The sequence below is a fragment of the Ovis aries genome, chromosome 14 (genome assembly GCF_016772045.2).
Source record: "Ovis aries strain OAR_USU_Benz2616 breed Rambouillet chromosome 14, ARS-UI_Ramb_v3.0, whole genome shotgun sequence".
NCBI lineage: Eukaryota > Metazoa > Chordata > Mammalia > Artiodactyla > Bovidae > Ovis > Ovis aries.
In genome coordinates, this window is record NC_056067.1 from 6,539,138 (window position 1) to 6,558,456 (window position 19,319).

The following is a 19,319-nucleotide window of genomic DNA, read 5'->3' on the forward strand; positions in this document are numbered from 1 at the left end:
TGCATGCCGGATTGCTAACTGCTGCGTGTGTAACCTCTCACCTCATCCTGACAACATCCCTGAGGGCTGGGTACCGTTTTACAGATGAGGAGGCTGAGGGAGAGAGAGTTTAAGGGAACTCCTCAAGACTGCAGTGCTACTAGGATCACAGATCCTGTTTGTACTTGGGTGGTTTATCTTCCAGAACCTGTGTGTTTAGTTCAGTTGCTCAGTCACGTCCGACTCTTTGCGACCCCATGACTGCAGCATGTCAGGCTTCCCTGTCCATCATCAGCTACCGGAGTTTACTCAAACTCATGTCTAATTGAGTCAGTGATTCCATCCAACCATCTCATCCTCTGTCGTCCCCTTCTCCTCCTGCCTTCAGTCTTTCCCAGCATCAGGGTCTTTTCCAATGAGTCAGCTCTTCACATCAGGTGGCCAAAGTATTCGAGTTTCAGCTTCAGCATCAGCCTTCCAATGAATATTCAGGACTGATTTCCTTTAGGATTGACTGGTTGGATCTCCTTGCAGTCCAAGGGACTCTCAAGAGTCTTCTTCAATACCACAGTTCAAAAGCATCAGTTCTTCAGTACTCAGCTTTCTTTATGGTCCAACTCTCACATACATACATGACCACTGGAAAACCATAGCCTTGACTAGACGGACCTTTGACAGCAAAGTAATGTCTCTGCTTTTGAATATGCTGTCCAGGTTGGTCATGGCTTTTCTTCCAAGGAGTAAGCGTCTTTTAATTTCATGGCTGCAGCCACCATCTGCAGTGATTTTGGAGACCAAAAATATAAAGTCTGTCACTGTTTCCACTGTTTCCCCATCTATTTGCCATGAAATGATGGGACCGGATGCCATGATATTAGATTTTTGAATGTTGAATTTTAAGCCAATTTTTTCACTCTCCTCTTTCATTTCATCAAGAGGCTCTTTAGTTATTCTTTGCTTTCTTCTATAAGGGTGGTGTTATCTGTGTATCTGAAGTTATTGATATTTCTCCCAGCAATCTTGATTCCAGCTTGAGTTTCATCCAGCCTGGCATTTCGCATGATGTACTCTGCATATAAGTTAAATAAGCAGGGTGACAATATACAGCCTTGATGTACTCCTTTCCCAATTTGGAACCAGTCTGTTGTTCCATGTCCAGTTCTAACTGTTGCTTCCTGACCTGCCTACAGATTTCTCAGGAAGCAGGTGAGGTGGTCTGCTATTCCCATCTCTAAGAATTTTCCACAGTTTGTTGTGATCCACACAGTCAAAGGCTTTGACATAGTCAATAAAGCAGAAGTAGATGTTTTTCTGGAACTCTCTTGCTTTTTCAATGATCCAACAGATGTTGGCAATTTGATCTCTGGTTCCTCTGCCTTTTCTAAATCCAGCTTGAACATCTGGAAGTTCACGGTTCACGTACTGTTGAAGACTGGCTTGGAGAATTTTGAGCATTACTTTGGTAGCGTGTGAGATGAGTACAATTGTACCTTCCATTACACAGGCAGAATTTCTGGGGATAACACAGTAAAATGCACAGTGTACTATCTTCCCATGCCAAAGCTGCACTGTCAACAGAGGCCACAAGTTCATCCAGCTGGGGAGGACAAGGAAGCCTTTCTGGAGAAGGCAGCCCCTCTAATGAGATGCTTTTCCTGCCAGCGTCTCTATAGGCCCAGTTCGAGGTGGGCACACAGGTACCAGATAGAAAAGGTGCATCTGTCTCCTTCAGTGAAGAGGGCAGAAAGATATCCAAGGAGAAACAAAAAAAGCTCCTCCCCAGTTTTAAGTGGCAGCCACTCCAGTCTTCTTGCCTGAAGATTCCATGGACAGGGCAGCCTGGCTACAGTCCATGGGGTTGCAAAGAGTCGGACATGATTTAGCAACTAGACAATAGCAACAAAGGCTGATTTCAAAGTACGGGGGCAATCCAAGAACACACCACTCGTGGCTGCAGCTGAGGGGGCCTTGTACCATCTCTCTCGGGGCAAGACTGAGGTGATAAGGTTTACTCAAAATGGTTTCAGACCATGATATCCCTGAGTCAGGCCTCCGCCTCTGCAAGGGTGTTTAGGTCATCTAGGATAGTTCCTTGGCAGCTACTCTAGAGACTATGGGTAGAGAGGTATATGATCAAAAATATCAGCATGGAGCATGTCTCTCTCTCTCTCCCCTCTCTCTTTCTCCTTCTCTAATAACGGTTGAAAAGCAGCTTTCATTAATAGCAAATCCCTCTGTCCCTGCTCTGCCTACTATGAACTAAAGAAAGGGAGGGAGGGAGGAAGAAAAGAAAGAAGGAAGGAGAGAAGAAAAAAACCTGTTGACTTTCATTCAAGAGCAATTACCAGAAAAAAAAAAAAAAACCCTCAGGCTACCTTCCTCTTGCAATCTTTCAGACAGATTATTGGACCTTGTACTAAATTAAGCAAAAGATGAGAAGAATGAGGACGCCCTCTGAAAACATGCACTGGTTCTTTAATATCTAGGTTTTCTTTAAACCTAAAATTATAGCCCCATGCACAGAAGGACGACAGCATTATCCTTTATCACAATACCCAGCCAACTTCAACTCGGCTCAAGTGTTATTATAAGAAACAGAATTTACTGCTATGGACTTCTCTTCAATAGTCCTCCTTCCCTGTTTAATGAAATGTCATTATTCCAATACAAACCCTTTCTTTTTGCAGCCTGTTCCCCCCCGCTTGGCCACTATATTTCATTTCCTGCAGTTACGTGATATTATTGCCTTTTTTCCACAGCTATTGATTTAGGTGTGTACGGTTATTACAATGCAAAATAAAACAGCTCCCCCATTCATTCTACCTTGTATCATTGAACATTAACTTAATTTGTTTCAAATCTGCATTTGATTTGGCAAGGAAACCATTTATCTTTATGAAGAAAGCCCTCATAAAGTAGAGAGTTTAGGAGATCACTGCTTTAAAAATTTAATAGCCTTGTGTCTTATACACTAGAAAAATGAATTAAACCCTCAAATAGTATATGTCTCAATGTAACCTTTTTGCATTTCATTCTATGTTTAATTTATTATATTCTAGAGGAAGAAAATATAGAGGACCGATCACAGGATGTGGCTTGCTTCTGCACTGTGTGAATAAAGTTGGGGTCTACCGCACAGCAGCATCACCATTTGCTGCAAATCCTCATTCAGCTCGAGCTGACACTGATGTTGCTATTTCTGGTGGTGCAAGTATGGGCTCTGTCCAGAGTTCCTTGCACTCAGAAGGAATAGGGCACCCCCAAGAGGGTAAGAAACCACGCCTGAGCTTAGGCAGGGCCAGAAGGTGCAGATATCAATGGTGTTCACAAGAAGCGGGCTGAAGCCCCAGGCTTTGCCCTCCCTCTCTTCACTGTGAACACCCTTCCTTTCTTTGTTGCCACCTCAATCTATGCTATATGCGGGCAACACAGGGGACCAGAGCAACAGAAGACAAAGCTTGAAGGGTAGTCAGCTTGGAGAGAGAAACTTCTCAGTTTTCAGCTGAGTGAAAATGTGGTTTGATTTATATTTGGGGACGAAGGGTCAGTGCACATATTGCTATTTAAGTTTCATTGCTTCCTCCACCTTTCCAACCATCACCACCACCGTCATCACCGCCTCCATCACCACCAGCACCAGCGTCACCTCCACCAATGCCCCCTCCTCACCACCACCTCCGCCTCCTCCATCACAACCACTGTCACTGCAAGTGACTTAAAATAGTGCTCTCATATGCCCAATATGCTAAACACTATACACCCGTTCTCTCCTTCAATAATACAGCAGTGCTAAAAGGCACTGTATTCATCCTTTATGGCAGGGGATACAGGAAGTTGCAGAATGTGAAGAGAACTCCCCAAGGTAACAAAACCAGAGAAGCAAAGATGCGAATCCAGGCAGTCTCAGTCCAAAACTATATTTGTGCTTTTGATGTGCTTTCACTAAATAATTTCAGCAAAAAATAGGACTTTTGCTTTTTCTGAAGACCCACTTGCTGAATGGTAATCACCTGATATGAGGGCCACAGCCTGTAGAATTTGCCATGCTCGCGGAACCGGCGAGGGGCTCGCAGAACTGGCAAGGGGCTCTCAGAACTGGCGAGGGGCTTGTGGAACCGGCGAGGGGCTCGCGGAACCGGCGAGGGGCTCGCGGACCTGGCGAGGGGCTCAGGAGCCTGGCTGGAAGACTTAGGGACATGCTTGCCTGTTTCTGCTGGTCACTGAGAACTTCTAACGCCATTCTGGAAGCCTGCCGTGCCTCCTCCATCTGTACTGATCTGTATTGACTTGCCTAGTCTCACCTTGCCTTCAAGGCTCTTTGTTAAGTGTGAACTACTTCACTAAGTTATAACTTACATACAGTGAAACTGACAGATCTTACATGCAGAGTGGAGTTTGTATAAGTGCATATCCCTGTATAACCACCACGCCTAACAAGACAGAACATTTCCATCACCAGTGTCCCTTTTAAGTCCCCCTCCTCCAGAATGGTACCCCTTGTTATATTAATATCATCTCCAGCAAATCTCTTTTTTATTTGGAAACAATATAATAAGTAGTCAACATTTATCTTATATTTATTACGTGGCCCCTCTTATGCTATGTTCTTTCCCCGGACTATTTCACTTGATTTCCATGTTTCTATATTTTACACTCACTTACACAGGCAGGTCAGGAACTGAACCCTGAGTAGTATGTCCCTTCTATTTATCCCTGTCTCTGAGTACTCTGCGTACCTTGTTCTTTAGAGTTTATCATCAAGCTGTCTCTTTCATGATAAGACCGCACCTAATCTTTCTCAGACCCCAGCAGTCCAGAGCAGAAGATTAGGCATGTATGGACAGCTGTATGCCTGTGTGTTTCTCTATGGACAATGCCTATCAGCTAGAATCACCCAGGACACACCTGTGACACCAAGATTGGTTTATTGGCTTGTTGGAACAAGGGAGAACCCACACCATAGGAAGCCATGTATGATCTTAACAGAAAGTGCTAGAACAACTTCTAAGATTCGGTTGGGCTTGTTTTATGTGCTTATGAAGTAGATCCAAAAAGACAGGGATTTGGTCTAGGTTGGGCACTGTGAGAAAGCTGTGGTTATTCCCTGATTGTATATCAATAAATCTTATCATCTTGGGGGACAGACAAGAGTAACGCTAGAGCTATGATTGGTAAGGAAGCTGCAGTCACGCCTACTGGCTGGGAAAGCAAGATGGTTGGCATTTTGTGGGTGGACAGTGTTCATGTTTTGTCTGTTTCTAGGCATAATTGCAGGGTGATCTCGTTTTTGCCTTATTCTATCATGGGCACAAAGTAGCCTTGTCTGATGTTGGTGTCCCATAGAATTGTTCACATGCAGTGGGAAAATGCCATGGCCTCGCTGTGAGTGCCAGGCCAGCTCTCAGAATTACAAAGGTCTGGCTCTTAACGTCAGGTCAGCTCCCACTATTAGCCACTATTCTCTTCTCAACTGATTGTTGTTTCTCAGGAAAATATCCCTGGAGCTCCAAGTTAGTAAGGATGGTTTCAAAGAAAATTTAAGAAGCAGCAGTCAAGGTTAGCCAGGCTCACCAGAGGGTGGTCATGGACCACCCTCTCTGAGCTTACACTTGGATCTGCTCCCAAGCAGTTGCTTCATGGGTGTTGGAAGCAGAAAAGCATGATGGTCAAGAACAGAGACTCATACATAGATGGCTTGCTATCATACTTTGCCGTCATCGTGTGTTCGTTCTATGGTCTTAGCTGTATATCTTAACTGCTGAGCTACCAATTTCTGAACAGTTCAAAGGAACTGAATAATAACACCTTTCTCATCAGGTGATCATGAGAATCTATGAAATAATATATAGAAAGTGTTCACCAAGTTACAGACACATAGCAGTTCCTCAATAAATAGAAACAAGCATGACTTTTATCTTCTGCCCTCTCTGTGCTCAGAAGACCACAGGCATACTGGGTTTCTCTCTTCCTCTAAACATGCCACATATTTCCCACCTGGGAGCCCTTCTTCTCTCTGGTACCACAGCCTGGCGACCTCTACCACAAATACTGTGTGTAGAGGTCTGTGGTAGAGGTCTGCATCCTCATTCCTGGGTGCTGGAATCTGTGAACATGCTACTTTTCATGACCAAAGGGACTTTGCAAGTGTGAATAAGTGAAAGACCTCGAGAAGGAGATTATCCTGGATTATTCAAAAGGGTTCAGTGTAACCACAAGAGTCCTTAAAAGTGGAAGAGAGAGGCAGAAAAGGCAGGGACATAGACTCAAGATGGACTAGACCCACCACTGCTAGCTTTAAAGATGGGGAAGGGGCCACAAACCACAGGATGTGGGACACCTCTAGAAGCCAGGAGAGGCAAGGAAATAGATTCTCCACCAGAGCGTCCACAGGGAACACAGTCCTGCTGACACCTTGACTTGGGCCCAGAGAGATTAGTGCAGATCAGTGCCCTACGGGACAGTAAGATACATCGATCTGTGTAGTTTTAAGCCATCGAGTTTGTGGTAATTTGTTTTAACAGCAGCGAACAACTAGATCCTCTCCACTCACATCCGAACTCAGATGTCACCACTTGAGAAATCCCTCCTAACTGTTCCGTTTAAATGACACACCACTCCCCTGTTCCCCAGTTACTATCAAAAGAGCTAGCTTTGATTTTCACTCAGTACCTATAACTATTTGAAATCACCTTCAAATTTATTTCCTTAGTTGATTCTCTGTTGCCTCATGAGAAGGTAAACACCATTAACAAGCAAAATGTGTTCACTTCTGTATAAACAATACCTAAAAGAGTGCCTGGCACTTGGCAGGAGTTCAGCTGGTACTTCTTACCTTTTATATTTTCCAGACTGACCTTTGGGGAACCTGACTTGACATATGGTCTGACATATGCGATAAAACAAGGAATTTAGACTCAATTTACCTAGGATTGTAAAGAGATGCAACATCGGCATATTTAGGGCATGGATGTTAGCATTTCTCCATTGTCGGAAAGGACAAGTAGGTTATTTTCACATTCTTTCCTACTGAGCCCACACCACAGGGCCTCAGAATCCTCCTTAACATAAAGTTCAAGCCAGTCATTATGAACCAACTGCAGCTGAAAGAATAGACAGAATTTATTTGCCATTCTCAGAGAATAATGCCTGTGGGGGAAGACAGTTCATATTGTGGAAGGAACTAAGGACATTAAGGTTGCAGGGAAACAATGAGAGTCACGCAGTAATAATTGGCTGATTGACAACTACGTGCCAGGTACTGACTGAAGCTTTGATGAGCAATGTCTTACCCAATACTTCATCAACCTTGAGAATCGAGTTCTGTCTTTACCCTCTTTTCACAGATGGAGAAACTGAGGCATAGAGAAGTTAATTTCTCAAGGTCGCACAGCTAATAAGCAGCAGAGAGATAGCTGAAGCCCAGAGCTTTAATTTTGGACATCTCCCAGTTAGTTATTATATACATTGTCAGCTTGGGATATGGAGTGTGAGATCTCTTCCCTTGAATATTTGAAGGGCTGCCAAGCAGAAGAGGATGAGGTCTGCTCTATGTGGCTTCAAGGGCACTGAGACAACCCTCTGTATTTGCATAATACACTCCCATAATTCACACATTTTATCCTCAAAACAGCCCCAAGTGGTTGCCATTAAGACACAGGAATCTGTGACTTGGAGAGGAGAATTGCCTTGCCCAGTCCACATGGTTCAAAAGCAGCCGGGGCAGACTCCAACCCTGATTCTCTTTACTGGGTGTCCTGGGCTCGGTCCATTAGGCTCAATTACCTGTAGCCTTAATTCAACAAAACTTGACTCTCTTGATGCTATAAATCTTGCACTCTGCTAAGCTCTGTGACTCAGAGATACAACAAACCTGCTTTTAAGAAATGTGGAGTCTGTTAGAAGAGACACCGAATAACCCCTTGCAATATGGCACTACGGAAACCACAGGAATCACAAGGAATAGATAGGAGAAGAGAGAAAAGGAGGCAGGCATGAGTCTGGGGTGAGAAATCTATGGAAGGCGCTGAAGAGGAGGCGACGTATGACACAGAGGACGTGAGAATGGGCAGCCCCCGTAGGGAGATCATTTTGAGAACTCTCTCAGTGTAAGAGAGAACTTCCCACCACATGTGCCAAAGGTAGAAAACTCATCTAATCTGATGTCATAAAAGGATTTCACTGGCTTATTTATAGACCACATGGTCCAAAGAACTCTACATAGTGGATAAAAGGTTAAACTGGAGGACCCTTTAACCCTCTCTCAGCCCAAAACATGTATGAGATCTTGGCTTCTCCATGAATTATTTGATTATTCACACAGTTCAATTCTATGTCACAGTTTTTGGCAAAACCAAACAAGTTTCAGGCCTTGAAGTCTCTATCCCTGTATTTGAAAATTTCTCAGCCCAAGGGAAAAGAGGCACCTGAATCTCAACAACACTTTATTGATAAGTGAGTCTGGGAGATATATGTTCAGTGCATCAGCTCAGCTAAGTGCTGCTTTTCTGCTGGTTACAAAGAATTTTCTATAAGCCATCCCTCCTCTTAAGAAGTGATCCTAGAAGGTAGACTGTTACTGTTTCAACACTGAGCTATTCATTCCATGATCGTTTATTTAAGTGCCAGACCCTCTGCTAGTTGCTGAGAGAGACTTACTTAACCAAACACATGCTCTTCTAACTCCAAAAGCAAGAGAGATAAGTCACCACCCAGTGAGGCCTAAAGGGACATTGCTGGTGTCTAGAATCCTTGGACCATCATCAAGGAGGCAAGAAGAATCCAGAACTATGACTATGACTTGTTTGAAAGTCTTCAAGAGGAGCTTTCAAACAGGTAATGAAAAGATATGGTGATACTGAATAGGGAGGGCTTTATTCCATAACAGAGATGCGGTAGACAGAATCAAGACTGCCCCACGGCTGCCCATATCCTCACCCCAGAATCTGTGAGGATGCTCCCTCAGATCACAGACGGGGACTTTGCAAATGTGATTGGGTTCAGGACCCTGAGGGGGGGAGACCACCTTGCATCATGCAGTGGACCCAGTGCCATCGCAGGATACTTATAAGAGAGACGTGGGATGTCAACGCCAGGGAGAGAGTGGATGACACCATACAGCCTGGCTCTGAAGTCAGAGGAAGGGACCCTGGGCCAAGGAATGCAGGCAGCTTCCAGAAGCTGGAAAAGGCAAGGAATGGATTCTCCCCTCAAGTCCCTAGAAGGACCACAGCCCTCAGACACCTTGAACTTTAGCATTTCCGACCTCCAGGACTATGAGATAGTAAAGTTTGGCAGTTTATTCCAGCAACAGTAAATATGACTCTGTTTGTTGAGTTGTGCCTGTATTGAGTAATTTACATTCATTTATTTAAAAAACAAAAGTTTACTGGGTAAGCATGATGTTCCAGGAATTGTGCCAACTTCTGAGGGTACAGCAATGGCCCAAACAGTGAGGAACTAATTTATAGTTCAGTGAGTATAAAAATAAGAAAACAGCCCAATAAGCTCAGTATCGCTATACGCATTCTAGAGACAGACAAATGAAGGCAAAGAGGAATAAACTAGCTTCCTCAAAGTCTTTGAGTTATAGGTGGCCTGGCCAAGCTCATCCGTCTCACAAAAATCCAGTGCCATGTCCACCATTGGAAAGGGACAGTTCAGTGCTGCAGACCTAAAATTCTTTCACACACACAGCCCTCCTACAGCCCTCTAAGTTCCCTGAGGAGCTGCATACCGCCTTTCCCCAGAAGGGACAGGGACCATTTCTAAAGCTGTTTTGAACCATGGCACTTCTCAACTTCCTTCTCTTTTGGACCACAGACGTGTATCTTGTTACAGGCAACCCCTAATATTTTGATTACTTTGATGCAAATCCATCACCCATAATAAATTCACCTGCTTTCCAAATGCAATCAATTTTAGAAGCATCAAAGCAAAAACTAAGTAAACCCTGACAGTTTTTGCAAGTGTCCGTGACAGGAGAGACCTAAGTGGCTGAAAGCGGTTTTCCTCACTGCCAATCTGCTGGATGATTTTCCTTGCACAAACACATACCCATCCGGTCGGGCTAATGCTTGCCTTTTCAACATATGTGAGCAAATAAATGTAATTACGAGCAAGATGTAATCACAATTGCTTTGCTATTAAAGCTGCTGTACACTCTCATGGCTTGGTTAACAATATATGCAGAAGGGTGGAATTACCTTCTACTCTCCCAGGAAGAAAAACATGCCAGAAGTATGGCCTCTTTTATATTATATTGCGAAAATACAACATTTAAATGCAGAATTTGACTTTCCAAGAACCGCACCAGAAAACCTTTTAACAGAAACAGCAGGGAGAGAAAGCTTTTTACATCACGATACTCCATGAAGGATTATGAGAATGGAGGTCATCGCATGAGACGGAATTGCAAATACAATGAGGAAAATCTTTTTCCTCTGTGTAAATACATGGGGACAATTTATTCTTCTCTGTTGAGCTATCAGGGAATATTTTCAGCTTCTGGAAAAAGAAAAGGAAAGAAGCCACCGTGTCCAAATGGAGCTATTGAGTGATGTGCTTGGCTGGTACCTCGCAGGAATGGTCAGCTTCTCACATACTGAACCAGGCTGCCTGAGAAGACCCCTGAAGACTTGCTTCCTCATAGCCTGTTAAGCACCTAGGCACACAGAGGCTAACGAGATTCTGACCTGTATTCAGTCCTTAAAGGAAGAGCGAGAAAAGGCAAGTCTATCTATGTTACAATGCTTGAAAGCCACCCCAGGCCAGTGGCCCATTTGATATGATCAGGCATTAACCATCTTCATGCTCAATTTCACTCTCAGAAATATCCAACTAGGGGCTAGCCTCTTTGGTGAGATGGTCAGAAGAAGAGAGGTTACTCAACAATATATCTGATTTATAAGTCATAACGAAACATCTGTTAAAATAAACCTTCATTCGGCATCTCTGTGTGTGAACTACTCCCAAACATGAGTATGCCTCCTTTAGGAATCAGGATAGACAGACAGCGTTGTTGTTTTGTTTTGCTTTTCAGTTGACATTTCTTCATCCCTTGAATGAGCTCAACAACTACTTCAATATTGAGAATGTAAAGGGTAGTAAGACACACAAAGTTCTGCTCTGAAGCATAACATCATCTAGTTGAGACAGATAAATGAAGGCATAAACAAACTGTATCAATAAAAAGCAGCAAGCGCTTTGTAAGCATAGGTTAAAGAGGGCCGCATATTTGGTTCTTTGCCTACACAAGGCTTCAAAATCTTTTTTTCCCTTATTTTATTGTATTTTTTATTGGAACATAATGGCTTTACAATAGTGTGTTTAGTTTCTGCTGTACAATGAAGTGAAGCAGCTATATGCTTATCAAGTTCTAATGCTTTAGTTAAACTCCAAAAACATTATTGTATTCTTTTGTTTTTAGCAGCACTTTATAATGAGAGCCAAGCACTTTATGTGAATGGCTAATGCATAAAATAAAACAAACTATATAGTGTTTCCTCTGTGATGAATTTTAGTAGTGCTGTATCTCTTCACTGCAATAGTTCAGGGTTTCTTACATTTTAGCCTAGCTGAAAATAGGATGAGATTTTTTTCCACTCTACCAATGGAATCTCAAAATTACAATGATAGCATTTTATCTTTCTTTCTTATCTTTCTTAGATATACATGAAATCATGTGGTGTCCTACTCTTAGATTCAAGGAATTGTACTTTATGTGAATATATTCGTATATCAGTACCAATTATATTCAGGGTACTGATTACACAGTGGTGTGCTGATAAATGCCAGCTAGACAGTAGTATGCTGACAAATGTCTAAGAACCAGCTCTCTGATTTGTAGCATTTGCCAAGTTTCCCTAGTGTAAAGTTTCCCACCGTGGTTGGTGTCCAGCTGACAAGGTGACATCACTGAATGCGAGTTGGGACGAGATGAGCACAATGGGCCTGGAGAGCCTGGGGGAGCCAGCCCCAGGGCACCACCGCACGAAGGCAAAGCCAGAGCTGCTTTCAACCTCCTTCCCCACCAGCGCAGCGCAGGCAGCGGACCAATAGGACGGTAACAACCTGTGAAGCCCTATAGAGTTTTTACTGAAAATCACCCCAACATTATCAAGTTATGTATAGTTGAAAGTGCGAATCTGATATTAATCTGTGATCCTTTCTTATTAGGCTCCTAGCCCCTGTTTTTGAGGGGAGTATTATCCTGCTTAAATTCTGTTTCTCATTATCTGGTTTAGTGTCAGCTGCTGACTCTAATTTTTGTATAATGATATTCCACATTCCATAGAAATCTTCATCAGAAATGGACAAATGTATATGTTTGGGGCTCTCCTTGAACTGCAGAGCACAATTGGTATTTGTCTGCAAATGTTTCGAGTTCAAACTTGAAGACTGACTATCTTCTCTCCATAAGCAGAAAAAAATAAAGAATGTCCATTCTCACCACTAGGCTTTTTGTTCTAGCCAAAAGACAAAGAGAAAATAACAGTGATCTCAGTCGGAAATAAATAATTGAAACTGTTCTTATTCATATATGACACGATCTTCTATTCAGAAAGTCTGACTGAATCCCCCAAAATTATACTAAAATGAATAAATGAGTTTAACAAGATTGCAAACATCCAAAATCAATATATAGAAATCAGTCATATTTCTGTTAATAAATAACTAGAAATACCAAATTTTAAATACCATTTACAATATTATAAAAAATACGATACTTGAAATACTTAGGCATAAATCTGACAAAAGATGTGAAAGTCCCATACTCTGAGATCTATAAAACACTGCTGGAAAAATTAAAGACCTAAATAAATAGAAAGATATACTGTGTCCACTGGTCAGAAGCCTCATTATGGTTAAGATGTCAATTCTCCCTAATCTCTCAGCAGGCTTCTTATAATAGAAATTGATTATATTCTAAAAGTCATATGGAAATGCAAAAGAACTAATGCAGCCAAAATAACTTTTAAAAAGAATAAAGCTGTACCACTTACACTGCCAAATGTCAAAACTTATAGTTAGGCTATAGTAATAATGTACAGACAAATGATTTTCTACATGTTACGAAGGCAATTCAGTGGATGAAGGGTAGTCTTTACCACCAACGGTATGGAACCATTGAATATCCATATAAAATGGATAACTTTGATCCATGCCTTGAACAATACATAATATTAATTCAAAATGGATCACAGACCTAAATATAAAGCCTAAAACTATGAAACTTCAAGAAGACATAGGAGAAAGCCTTCCTGACATTGGGTTAGACAATGATTTCTCCAGTGTGACATCAAAAGCACAGTCCATAAAGGAACAGAGTGATATGCTGGACTTAATTAAAAATTCAAAATGTCTACTCTTCAAAAGACACTGTTGAAAGGACAAGCCACAAACTATGAGAAACAGTTTGCAAGTCTTACACTTGGTAAAGAATTGGTATCCAAAATATACAAAAATCTCTTGAAAGTCACTAATAGAAAGCAAACAATAAATAAATAAATAGATTACTTATAAATAAATAAAAAGATTATATGGATGATATATAAGCACATGAAAAGTTGTCCAATATCATCAGTCCTTAGGGAAAACAAAAGGAAAACTACAACAGATACCACTACATACCTATCAGAATGACTAAGATTAAAATGACCCATCACACCAAGTCTTGGAAAGGATGTGAAAGGCCAGAACTCTCACACACTGCTGGTGGGAATGCAAAATGCTACCATAACTTGGAACTCTCTTAAAATGTTAAACACCCACCTGTCAAATCACCCAACAATTCCATCCCTGGTATTTTCTAAGAGCAATGAAAACCCTTGTGCATGCAAAGGCTTTCACATGAATGTCTATAGAAGCCTAATTTGTTATAGCCCCAAACTGGAAGCTCCCCAAATATCCCACAGCAGCTGAATCATTCAACAGAGGTATAATCATACAATGGGATATTTCTAAGCAAAGCAAGAATAAACTCTTTTTACGTACTGCAACCTGGATTAGTCTAAAAATAATTGTGTGACTGAAGGAAGCCAAACAGAAATGAGAACATACTGTATAACTCCATTTATATAAAATTCTAGGAAACGGAAGCTAACGTAGAGTGATAGAAGGCAGATCTGTGGGAGCCGAAGGGGAAGGAGCGACTACAATGGGACACAAGGAAACTTTCGGGAGTGAATGAATATGTTTGTTATCTTGTGTAATGGTTTCCCTAGTGTCTACATATATCAAAACATCAAATTATACCTTTTTAAAATGTGCAGTTGATTATATGTCAACTATACCTCAGGAGGCCCGTTTTTCTTTCAAGTATAGATGCTGGAATGGTTTTAGTGCCAGAATTCTTAAAATATACTCATGCATACCAAATGGATTAATGATTCAGAATAAAGAAGTAGATGGACTAATTTAACAGTGCTTTTTAGCAAAATTTATTTGTTCTGGGCGGTGGATTTTGAGTGTTAAATTATTAGGTAACCAATCTGGTTACCTTCTTCCCTTTAAAGCTGGGGTTTTTGTTTTTTGAGGGGGTTATTTGGTTAATGTATATTCATTCATTCACTGACTCACTCCTTCACTCAGTCATTCAGTAAATAAGTATTAAGCGCTGACTAGCAGCCAGCATTCTCCTAATACAGTGTTTTTGTTTTTTTAATGAAGTCTTTCTTTCATGGAATTTGCAATCAAATCAAGCAGATAGCAATTAAAATGTAATTATTAAAAGATCTCTACCCTTCATGGGAAATTATTTTGTGTACTTACTATGTGGTAGACAGCATACAATGGAAGTGAGGAAATAGTTTTCTATTCCCTGGGAATGTGAAGCCCAAGCTAAGAGACAGACAACAAAGGAAAGTCTGTAACAGGTGGCTGCATGCTGTAGAAGCGACCTCCTGAGAGGTCATCCCAGACTCCCAGAGACAAAGATGCTGAAACTGGGTTCTCTGATCATTTCACGCCATCTCGAGCAGCTGACTCCTAAGTAGCTTTATCTCCTAAGGTTTGAGGGTTGTGCTCTAGGACAGGAATCTGGATGGTCCTATGTGATCAACATCACAGTTGGCCCTCTCTGAAGCACCAAAAAAGAGTCTATGAATAATACAGAAAACCTCAGGTCTCAGGTCCCAACAGGATAGGAGATACTCAGTGTGCTCAAGAGATATTTCAGCTGTGATCAGGGCATATTCAAGTCATTCCATTCTCCTCTCTTTGGAACTGTTCCCCCTGTGGCTATTTTTAGCTACCTCACTATAGTAAAGGCCAATCAGCTGAGTCATTAAATACTGAGTAATGCCAATCTCTACATGATAAGAAAGAACAAAGTCTTTAAATACAGCAAGGATAGAATGTATATACATCAGAAGTGCTGCAGAGAGGGGGATAATTCCCAGTGGTTTTTAAATTCCAAGTCAAGTCACCTTTCAGAAAGCCAGAGGGAACCTTTATTCAATATCGGATATCAGATTTTCTGTGCTCAGAATCGCCTCTCTTTGAGTCCTTATTCGAGAAGAAACATGAAGGTTTTTTTGCATGAACAGTGCAGCAACAGTGTTCCTGAGATAACATAAAAGGATAAAGCAGCTCTTTTCCATAGTGCAAAGTGGTCTTACAGGAGAGCTGCTGCCAGCTGCATCCTCTGAGACCAGTCTTCACTACAGAAGTCAAGTGAAGCCAGAGACAGCAGCAAGCAAGCACTCTTCTCATCACCTGGCTTTGGCGATGAGAGCAACTTGAGTCAGGCCAGAGAATCACTAGGGTTTCTTCTCTCAGAAATCTTTTATTCCTTGTCCTTTGGCTTTATTAGATAGCAAACCATTTTTTCCTGTCTTTAGCACAGTTGGCCAGTATGAACTTCCGAAATAGGCAAGCATCAAGGAATTGTAGATTATGTGAGGTAGAAAGGGCTCAGAAACATCTACCCCAACCTCCTCATTTTACAGATGAGGAGACTATAGCCTAGAGAGTCCAGAGCTTCTCCAATATTACCCATTTCCATTCATCCAATAAATATCTGCAGAATGCTATGCATTTGTCAGTGAGCCCCCACCACATGTTGGGTTGTAAGAGTAACACAAAGTTTTGAGATGGAAAAATGGGATGACTTCTAAGCCATCTAAGCTATTAAGTGGCAGGATGAACTTCATTAAAAGATGCCTGCTCCTTGGAAGAAAAGCTATGACCAACCTAGATAGCATATTAAAAGTAGAGACATTACTTTGCCGATAAAGGTCTGTATAGTCAAAGCTATAGTTTTTCCAGGAGTTATGTATGGATGTGAGAGTTGGACCATAAAGAAAGCTGAGAGCTGAAGAATTGATGCTTTTGAACTGTGTATTGGAGAAGATTCCTGAGAGTCCCTTGGACTGCAAAGATATCAAACCAATCAATTCTAAAGGAAATCAATCCTGAATATTCATTGGAAGGACTGATGCTGAAGCTGAAGCTCCAATACTTTGGCCATCTGATGTGAAGAACTGACTCATTGGAAAAGACCCTGATGCTGGGAAAGATTGAAGGTGGAGGAGAAGGGGACGACAGAGGACAAGATGGTTGGAGCATCAACAACTCAATGGACATGAGTTTGATCAAACTCCAGGAGATGGTGATGGGCAGGGAAGCCTGGGGTGCTGCAGTCTATGGGGTCACAAAGAGTCGGACAGGACTGAGCAACTGAACAACAACAACAACAACAATGAACTTCAACTTGGATCTTAAGTCTCTGACTCCAGTGTCCTCTCCCAACGTGTGCTGGCTTACAGCTCACAAGCCAGGATTTTAATATTTTCTACTGGTAAAGTGGCAGGACCTGACAATACAGCCGCTTAAATCACTCTGCCAAGGCAAATCTTAACGTTTCCTTTGCTTACTATCGTCCACAGTCTTAGGCCTTGGGTATCAACACTCTTGTTATGCCCTTAAGTCTTGGCTGTGAGCATGTTTAGATGGGCTCTTACTGAAATTCTATTTCATTACATGCAGAAATGAAATAAATGGAGCACAGAGGGCATTCTTGGAGGAAAAGATAAAAATCAAAGAATGCATTAGATGTTGTGTCTGGGGAAAAGGATACCCTCATCAGAGACCTCAGACACCTCGGATCCCCATAGAACTAGTCAGACCCCCACTGCAAATGCCTCAGACCCCCGTAGGACTAGTCACCCACTGTGCATGCGAGGACTACAGTGATGTTTCTACAACACATGTCTACGCACATGTTTGTCCTGACAACAAAGTACACGCTCATGGACTGGTTTACAGCCCTCCTTGTGACACGGTCCCTGCATCCTCCCTCAACACCCCGATGTGCTGCTCTACCAGCTTCACACGCACACACGGCTCTCCATTCCCACCCCCTCTGAACTGCCCTCTCACCTCCAGACCCCTGCACGAGCTATTCCTGCAGCCAGTGAAACTTTTCCACCTTCTCATCCCCGCTCAGAAGGAACTCTCTCTGAGTAGCCCCGCCCGTGTCCCCAACCCTGGAATAAACGCATCTAGTTTGGGCCTCCTGTTCTCTCCATCTCACAACCCTTGTCACACTGTAATGGAAGAGCCTATTTAACTGTGTCCATTTACCAGCTTAGCGGTGTACCCAGTGTCAGGCTCAATGTCTTACATGTAATACATGCACAGTAGCTCTACCAAAAAATAAAGAATCTATCTGCAGTGCATGAGACCCTGGCTTAATTCCTGGGTTGGGAAGATCTCCTGGAGAAGGGATAGGCTACCCACTCCAGTATTCTTGAGCTTCCCTGGTGGATCAGACAATAAAGAATCTGCCTTCAGTGCAGGAGACCTGGGTTCAGTCCCTGGGTTGGGAAGATCCCCTGGAGGAGGGAATGGCAATTCACTCCAGTATTCTTGCCTGGAGAATCCCTATGGACAGAGGAGCCTGGCGGGCTACAGTCTAGGGGGTCTCAGAGTTGGACATGACTGAGCGACTAAGCACAATTATATCAAATGAATGGATGAATGAATGAAAGTATAAGTATACAAAAGGGATGAATAATGCTAGGACTTGGTCTATAATCAATTATACCAACGCTGCTTCAACTGAAGGCAACAAAGAATGACTATAGCGATTTGGACCTGTCTTTCCAAGTGATGTTTTTGCAGAGAGTTCGTGGGGTCAGCCCAACACAGCAGTCTCTGTCAAGAAGACCACCCAGGCGACATAGAGAAAACATATCTGCCACAAATACATGACAGGCTCTAGGAGAATCTAGCTTGCCCTAAAGAATCATCAGTCAACAAAGCAGGCAACTCTGAAAGCAAACACACAATGTGCTCTGTGCTACAGAATTTATTCCTTGTTGATACCTGAATGGAACCTGAGATAGACAGGGGCTTAATGAACAAAGACTCGGGAAGAGGCAGCCTGTCCATGGGCAAAATGAAATCACTCTCGATTACCTCCAATGGACAGCAGTTATGAGTTCCTGTACACAATTTAAAGGTAATCTCGTAATTTAAAAAGGGGGGAAAATGCCAATCGAACCTAATGGCAAGTGACACTTTGGCTCAGCTGTGATTAGAATCAAGCAACTTTCTCCTGGTGTGGCAGTGGCAGTGGCGTCCCTGGGTTCATAGAGGGTTAATTCTGTGATCCTTGGGGATGCCGTAATGGCCCTGGTTATCCAAACCTTGACTCAGAGCAGAGGCTGCAGATTATGTTTCCCTGCACATCCACAGACATATTAGGATATGAAGTGGAAATGACAGGAGGAGAGTATCTCCTTTCTCCTCGGAAATGCCCCAGGAGAGTTTTCCACTGTGACCTCCTCAGACCCTGGCTTTACATTAGAGTTATTGTCCTGAGAGGAGATTCAGTTAGAGCCTCTGATTCATTTCTTATAGTGCTCTCTTGTTTATTCTCGGTGGCAGCTAACTTGTAAAATTTTATTATGATTTTTTTTCCTTGGTTTGTGTCATGGAGGGGATAAAAAAAAAAAAAAGCAATGATTCTATCATCAGTCCTAAATGCAGTTGGATAAATCCACACCAACGCCATGTGTCCACAGAGGAAACACCGTCGCAGGTTGTCCTGCTTCCGATGTGCATTCTCTGGGTTTCGATTTTGTCTCTAGCAGCCCAGAAGACTGAGGGGGAGAGGAAAGCATCAGGCTTGTGGGTCCCGCTGGGATATTGGTCACACTAAGGTGGATTTCCAGTTTCACCTTCTCACCAGACAGGTCTTAGGGTGATCCTTCTCAAGCACCGTGTGATCAACCGCCCCTACCACCGTCTGGTGAGTCACCAAGATCACCAGTGCGCGCCTTAACTCCCACCTTGAGCGCTTCCCAGATTCCACTGTACCCGCTGCAAGCCCCGCC

General features: G+C 42.6%; 1 long non-coding RNA gene across 3 annotated transcripts in view; it reads right to left on the reverse strand.

The window, feature by feature from the left end:
• LOC105609364 (uncharacterized) overlaps positions 1–19,319 on the reverse strand; it is a 291,225-nt gene that overhangs the window by 9,740 nt on the left and 262,166 nt on the right. The gene's annotated exons all lie outside the window — the stretch shown is intronic.